General features: G+C 35.4%; 1 long non-coding RNA gene across 1 annotated transcript in view; it reads left to right on the forward strand.

Annotated features, from left to right (window-relative positions):
• The first annotated feature begins 6224 nt into the window (after positions 1-6224).
• The window catches only part of LOC106522402 (uncharacterized), a 2341-nt gene continuing 1020 nt past the window's right edge, over positions 6225-7545 (forward strand). The window contains exons 1-2 of the long non-coding RNA XR_001310782.1: positions 6225-6683; positions 6838-6907. This is a non-coding gene — a long non-coding RNA (uncharacterized LOC106522402). The remainder of the gene's footprint in view (positions 6684-6837; positions 6908-7545) is intronic.

Raw genomic sequence — 7545 nt, forward strand, 5'->3', positions numbered from 1 at the left:
TAGATAGATAGATAGATAGATAGATAGATAGATAGATAGATAGATAGATAGATAGATAGATAGATAGATAGATAGATAGATAGAGGACATATGACAAAAATACATTCATGTACTTAATTAGACTCCACCAAACAGTTCCACTGGTCCTACTCAGTCACTCAGACTTATTCATATAAAATTTGACCTTTTCCCCAAAACACACAAGACAATTTAAAAGCATGATAGAGTATAAAACATCTTGCAGAATAAATAAATAAACCAGTCTGTGTGAAATTTGACTTTTYATGGACTTTTAGTATTTCTTTTAGAATAAACCAAATATAGTATTTGTTACAGTAAAATCATCTCTGATAAGTACATAAAAACTAAACAAAGTATACTCTCATTTTAAGTTTAAGATTAGTATACTTAAAGTGCCCGTGACGTCAAATTTTGGTAATCAATATGAAAGCATTTTTGGAAAGATAACATTGAGAACAAATTGCAAATAAATTTTCACACTGCTGAGATGAACAATTAAGATATTTATATGTGAAGTAACAGGAAGTGATGTCAAAGGGGAAAGTCTGCATGTGAACAGAGCTTTGCTACAACAACTAACAAACTGTAGAGAAGAATCTGATGTTTCTTAAGATTAAGATTTCTAAAGATTAAGAAAGTCAAAATTCAAATATTGTTTCAATAAACAAAAAACAGAGTTCCCCTATGATGTCACTTCCTGTTTCATTTTAGCTGAGCCAAATTCAAAAGAAAAAGTGCCAGTTATGTGACGAAATGGGTAAAAACATGTGTAATGTGCCATGTTACTTAAATATAAAGATGCTTTCTTTGACTTGTATTTGAAGGATGTGCACGTCACAGGCTCTTTAAAGGAGAGCAGAGATGTTTTAAAGCTCATCCAAACATCTGAATTTTATCCTCCGACACCTCCYCCTGCCTTGTGACGGATAATTCAGTAAGAGCTTCAGCCTTAACCTTTGTCTGAGGTAAACAGAGCTGCACTACACCTCAAATATTTGTCAATCTGTAACTCTCCTCAAGAATACCCACAATGCCTTGCTGTGTCCACAAAGACCTGAATGTCTGCTTCCCACCTCCTCGTGCTTTCAGCAGGACAAAGACGTCGGTCACGCCTGACTGAAGACAGAATCGACAGCCGCCTCTTTAAAGCACAATAAAGATGTATTTTTGAACCGTTTGTTGAAGCAGAGGTTCTGCTGGAGGTTTGTTTCTTTAAACATCACATAAAACCAAAGCGTTCATCGATTTCCCTCCTCGGCCTTGGACTCGTATCTCCCACCTGATTTGACTCGTGACTTTATTCAAACACAACCGCTTTTTATTCCTGCAGCTGTCAATAAAACAAGCGTGTTTTAAAACCTAGTGTTTGATGTGCATCAAGGATGAAATCCAGCCAGGAAAACAAATAAAATAAAATAAATTTCAACCTGCAAAATGTAGAAAACTGACAAAAAGCTGTGGTTTTGGCTTCAGAAATCTTATTTCATTCAGAGTTTTATTACATTTTTTTACAACTAAAATGCTTTTCTCAATCAGCTTTTAATATTTAATATAACACCACAGTTTCTACAAAAAAACAGGCTTTTTTGTTTTATTACATTGGTTTTTACTTTAGGGTGGATAGGTGGTCCGTGCCATGCTTGTTAGGCTGCACGCCAAAAGCCAGCCTCCCTGATGGTGTAGGTATGCATTACTGCCTCTGTCTGAGCAGGTTACACAGAAAAACATCAAAACAAAAAGGCAAGAAAAAGAAAAAACAGGCCTGTTGACAAGTATTCTACATAATCCATCTAAAATATACAAAAACATTCAGCAAATCATCTTTACTGTAAAAATAACAACACTTTAAACGTCATTCTATCGACAGTCTGCTGTTAGTAAGAAAACTAAATATTTAAAGTTCTGCTTCTGTTTTTCTGCTGTTAAACATTTCCACATGCAGTGAAACTTTCCTTTTTCTGGCTGACGTTTTAGAGAAGCAGCTCATTTTATCACGTTTTCAAGGCTGTTGAACATCTGGAAAACATCATCAGCTTACTGCCAAATGAAAAGCTGAAATGACAGAAATGTATATTTATTTTAAACAGAAGTTTTGGGTTTGAATAGAAGTCGTCCCACTGGTTTGGACCTGTGTGTCCTCCTCTGACTCGGGGAAGAAAAGCGATGAAAGAACGGCTGCAGCTGCAGGAGCTGATGACTTTAATCTGCTTCACACCAAATATAAGAATGAAGAAATACTGAGTAACAGAAGCACAAGAACAAAGTCTGTGTTTGTTTTCAGCTTTGCTTTGTTGTAATCTAAGCTGGATTTGTGTTTGTTGTAATCTAAGCTGGATTTGTGTTATTTATGTCAGCAGTAACTCCAGACTTCAGTTTCTTTTGTTCAGTCAATACTTTTTATTTGAAGGCCCCTTTCATGGCACTCKAGGACACCGTACAATTAAAATACAATGCAATAAAACAAAGAATAAAAATAACAATAAAACATCATAACCTACATAATTAACAAATAAAAGCATTGTACGTAACAATAAAACAAAACATCCCACAAAAATAGGGTTAATGAGAGACGGTGATTAAACTGGATCAAAATATCCTCTCAGGATTTTTCAGTATCTTTTACAAACTGAGTTTAAGTTTTTGAGCATTAAAACGAGTACCTTCATTGTTAGTAAAGATTTTATTATTGCTTTTTAATTACATTTTATTTGAAATGCATCACTTGGCTTTAATCAGTACAGAGGAAAACACTGAACTTTTAATTTATATAAACTGTTTTATTCTCTGATCAGGTTAAGGCAAACTAAATGACTTCAGAAATCTATTTTTATGTTTCTTTTGCTTCTGAAATTTTCAAAATGGAATATTTTATTAATTCTTTATCCTGTTTTTAAATCAGCTCTTAAAACACATTTTTTCTCCTTTTAACTCAGTTTGAGATGTTGGTTTTAATGTTTTTGTTTTTATGATGATAGATATTGGCTCATTTCACTTAGTTTATTGTTTTGTGTATGTTTTATGTGTTTTTAATCATGTTAATTGTTTTAATTATTAAGCACTTTGGCCAACAGGGTTGTTTTAAAACACTTTACAAATAAAGTTTTATTGTATTAATTTTTAATTTTACCCCTCTTGTTCTTGGTGCTTTATTCCCTTTTATTGTCATGAAGTTATTTTATTTCCATTTATTRAGTCTTTGTGCCGTACTTTGATACAAACATTTGTGCTGCAGAATGGATATTTTTTATTCTCTGTATTTAAACTTGAGCAGAAATCAAAATTATCATCATTTTCCAGAAAAACACAATAAAATCCTGTTTGTAATTATTAAACTTTATTATTGTTTCTTTCAGTCACAGCTAGGTTTTAGACACATAAAACATTATGATTATTAATTAAAATTGTACAAAAACATCTGAAAGTGTCATTAAAATCCCTTTATTATTATAAGATATTTTGCTAACAGACAAACAGSTGTTAATGGTGATGTTTTAGGTAAAGATCTTGTGCACACAGATATCTGCAGCTTCACCTTTTTGCAGCAGGTGATAAAGGCGGGAACTCGTTATGAGTTAATTGGATGAGAGTTTAACGAGCCACTCTGATGAGTCAGCACTTATCTTTATTAAATAAATCACAGCCAGGGTTGCTGTTATTATCCACGAGTCCACTTATTGGATTCAGAAACAGATGACAAATCTTAATAACTTGTGTTTTTCTGTATAAAACAAACATCACTCCTGATAACGAAGCAAAGCCCGACTTAATTATCCTGGTTGCTTTAGGCCACAGGCAGCCCAGATGCTGCCGTCTCCAGTGTTTCCCTGTTTGCTGACGTGATGCAGAGCGACTCGGTTCACGCTGGCAGACTGAAGCTTTCACATGAACAGTTTATAAAAACAACTTCAACTTTAATTTGGCTTCAGAAAAAAAAAACAGTCATCTCCAGTTCTTCAAATGAGGCAAACAAGGCTTTCATGTGAACAAAAAGCACATAATCTGTGACGTTATTTATGTTTATTGTGTTTTAATGCAGTATATTTGTTAATGTTTAAGGCTTTATGGTCCAAAGATGGCTTTGAGATGATTTCAGAGGGCAGAAACAGACGACGTGCTTAAAAGTTTCATTTGGAAGTCGAGATAAAAGCTATAAGAATGGAGAAAACACCCACAATCATTTAATAATAATGATCTGAACTACAAATTCCTGTCATTTGGTTCTTAGTTTCCTAAATTCATGAACAACAAATGGGGCTTTTTTTATTTTTTTACTGCAAGTGGTCAAAGGTTTGTTTATGCAAGTGACATAAAACCCAAGAGAACGGATTCCAACAACAAATGCAAACCGTTTATTCCGGTTCAAGGTTTAAAAATAGCTCCTGAGACCAAACAAGGTCAAAACAGTCCATTAAAAGTCTTTAAAAAGCTGCCATGACGCAGAAGAAAAACAGAGCTGAACGAAATTTTCTGAAGAAAGTTGTTAAAGTARCACAAACATCTGCTACGATTACACTAAGTCAAAGAAAGCATTTTATATTTAAAAAACTGGGAATAATACACATGATTTGACACATTTTGTCACATAACTGCATGTTTTATWTTGAATTTGGCTCAAAGTGAAACAGGAAGTGACATCAAAGGGGAACTTTATCAGAAAAGGGACTTCCTGGTCTTTGTTTATTAAAATCATATTTTCAGTCGGACTCTTCTTCATGTCTCTGATATTAAATTTAATCTAAAACACATCAGATTCTTCTCTGTAAGCTGTTGTAGCAGCGTTGTTTACGTGCAGACGTTCACCTTTGACATCACTTCCTGTTAGCTTACATGCAAATATCTCAACAACTGTTCAGCTCAGCGTCGTGATTTTTTATCAATGTCTTTCCAAAAATGCATTCACATTTATAACAAAATTATATTTCACATGAACTTTAAGACAAAAAGAAGGAACAAAAGGAATGACAAAATAGCTGCTAAATGCTAAAAGTAGCAATAAATTAGCTAAAAGCTACAGGTAGCATTGGAAGACAAAAGTCAGCAAATACGCAGACAGAACAATGGTTTTGAAATTTTTGAAAAGATCTTAAAGAATTTCTGAGGAAAATATTTGTAAATAAAAGGTAAATATTTATTTAAAAATACATTTAATAAAATCAAACCAAATCCATATCTATCTCCTAAATGAGCTGTAAAAAGAGTTTATATGAAGTAAAGTTGATTAAAGGACGTGATTCAGTCCAAACATGGTCCCAGTTCCCGTCAGAACAGTTTGACAGAGTAAACCTTTGACTCAGTGTGAAACCCGTCACCAGGAGGCTACATGTTTCCACCAGGAAGTGTAAAACTGATGAAACACCACACAGTCAGAAACGTCCCGCTGACTTCCTGAGCATCACACTGAGGACTTCCAGGTGTTTCTGTCAGGTCATTTTGACTCTGCAAACCTGCTCAGTGTCACCAAAAGGCTCAGTTTTCTCTACTTTRAGAGCTAAATACCAAACACACGCAGGAATTCACTTTGCTGAACGTGACTGAACTGGATGAATATTTTGCACGAGCCCCCTGAGCTCAGGTGGCCCCTCGGTGRGCTGCGCTCTCAGCCCCTCACCTCTGCCTCTCGTCTCTCATCAGTGTTTSTTCTCTGGGACATAAAGGCCTGTGGGGACGGGACCCTCCGGCTCCTGCAGAGGTGTTACAGAGTCKTTCAGACACTCGGTTCTTTCTTAGAGACGCTCTGTTCCTCCCTGAGAGCACGGKTCACCTCACATCATGGATCAGCTGCCTGTTTACAGCTCTGAGGGTTGAACAAACCATGAATTCATATTTGTTTTATTTATTTTACATATACTTTATCATTTATAATCACCTTGGTCACAGTGGCATAGGCAGTATAGGCAAACACTAAGGGTGCTGTCCAACTAGGGGGTGTCACTAAAGGYAAAAAACAATTTCATCACTTTTTATCAGTGTTGATTTAATCTGTAAGTTTTTGTAAGTAGCTCATACATGTCGTCCCCTTTGGATGTTTAATTGTATCTTCACCCTCAAAAATCCATAATTTTTACAAATAAATCCAAATTACTCACATGTGATACAACGCTGGGAGAGGGGAAAGGGCAACGGAGCAGGTTGGGAGATGGTTATTTCATTTTGCTTATTTTTTTACATCCTGACACATAAAATAATTTGAAGCAGTTTTTTTTTTTATTCTGTGGGATTTAAGTTTTTGTCCWTAAACCTGGGGATAAATCCATGTAAGTTACAGACAACTTGACATTTATGGTAACTTGTTCTGTGGGCAAGGACGGACTGGCCTTTGGACGTAGCGGGAGTTTTCCCGGTGGGCCGGTGCTGGCATCCCAGGAAAATATGAAATAAAGTTGTGTAGTTGGGCTCAAAACCAGTAGGTGGCGATAATGCACCAATTAGTTTACCAAACACAAACAAAGACCACAGAAGAAGAAAAAGGTAGTAAAAGAAGAAGAAGAATAAAAATGGAGAAGAAAGAAAGGGAGGAGCTCAAATATTGAGAGTAAAGAAACGTTAACTARAAGCAAATGAAGTTTTATTTTCTGCTGGTGCATCATCCTCATCCTGACTGAACCCACAGCTTTCTGCTGGAGTTTGGAGAATGATGCGACCAGGAGGAGGATGGTAGTCAGGTAGGTGGCTGTACTTTTTTCTAGCTTGTTAACTTTTAAAACAATGCATTTAGCTGTAAAAAATAAATAAAAAAGTTGTGTGAACTGGGTCTAAGCGGTGCTCAGTAACTAATAATTTCATAAAACTGTGTTGCTTACAATGTTTTTCCATCAGTTTTGTACATTACCCTGAGATGATGGTTATTGTTTCCACCTCCAGCCCGGTCCTTCAGTGGACCAGTCAGGTACTAAACTCCTGGGTCAGTTTGTTGCCTCAGACCGCCCCTGTCTGTAGGGTCCTCCACCTGCTTACATGAGGTGTTTATGATGGATAAAATTATCATATGATGCAGTCAAGACTAACTCCTGCTGCTCACTGTTTGAATAAAAAACAAAATAAAGATAAAGGAAGTTTCGGTTCTGATCTCTGATAAAGTTCAGGTTAAAGTCTGGTTTTCAGTCTTCTACTTTCATAAAAAATACAATTTCATGTTTTATTGATCCCAAGAATTGAGTAAAATGCTCCACAAATGTCTGGAAAATTAATAGTTTTGAATAGATCTTTTGCAAAATATTTTATGGAGTGTTCCCCCCACCCCTATAACTGCTTCACTCCACAGTTCCTTGTTAACATGAACACTTGTTCCTATAGATTAACTGTTTAATTGGATAACCTGATTTTTAAAGATAAAAACTCATTTGTGAATGATAGGGCTGTGTATTGGCAAGAATTTGGCGATACGCTTCATATCATAACAGAGGGGTCACGATACGATATATTGCGATATATTGTGATTTTTTTGTCCAAAAATTCTATTAAATAAAAACCTCTTACTGAAAAAAAAGCTAATGTTTACTTACAATGCTAATGCTATCCTTACTC

The sequence above is a fragment of the Austrofundulus limnaeus genome, unplaced genomic scaffold (assembly GCF_001266775.1).
Source record: "Austrofundulus limnaeus strain Quisiro unplaced genomic scaffold, Austrofundulus_limnaeus-1.0 Scaffold129, whole genome shotgun sequence".
Taxonomy (NCBI): domain Eukaryota; kingdom Metazoa; phylum Chordata; class Actinopteri; order Cyprinodontiformes; family Rivulidae; genus Austrofundulus; species Austrofundulus limnaeus.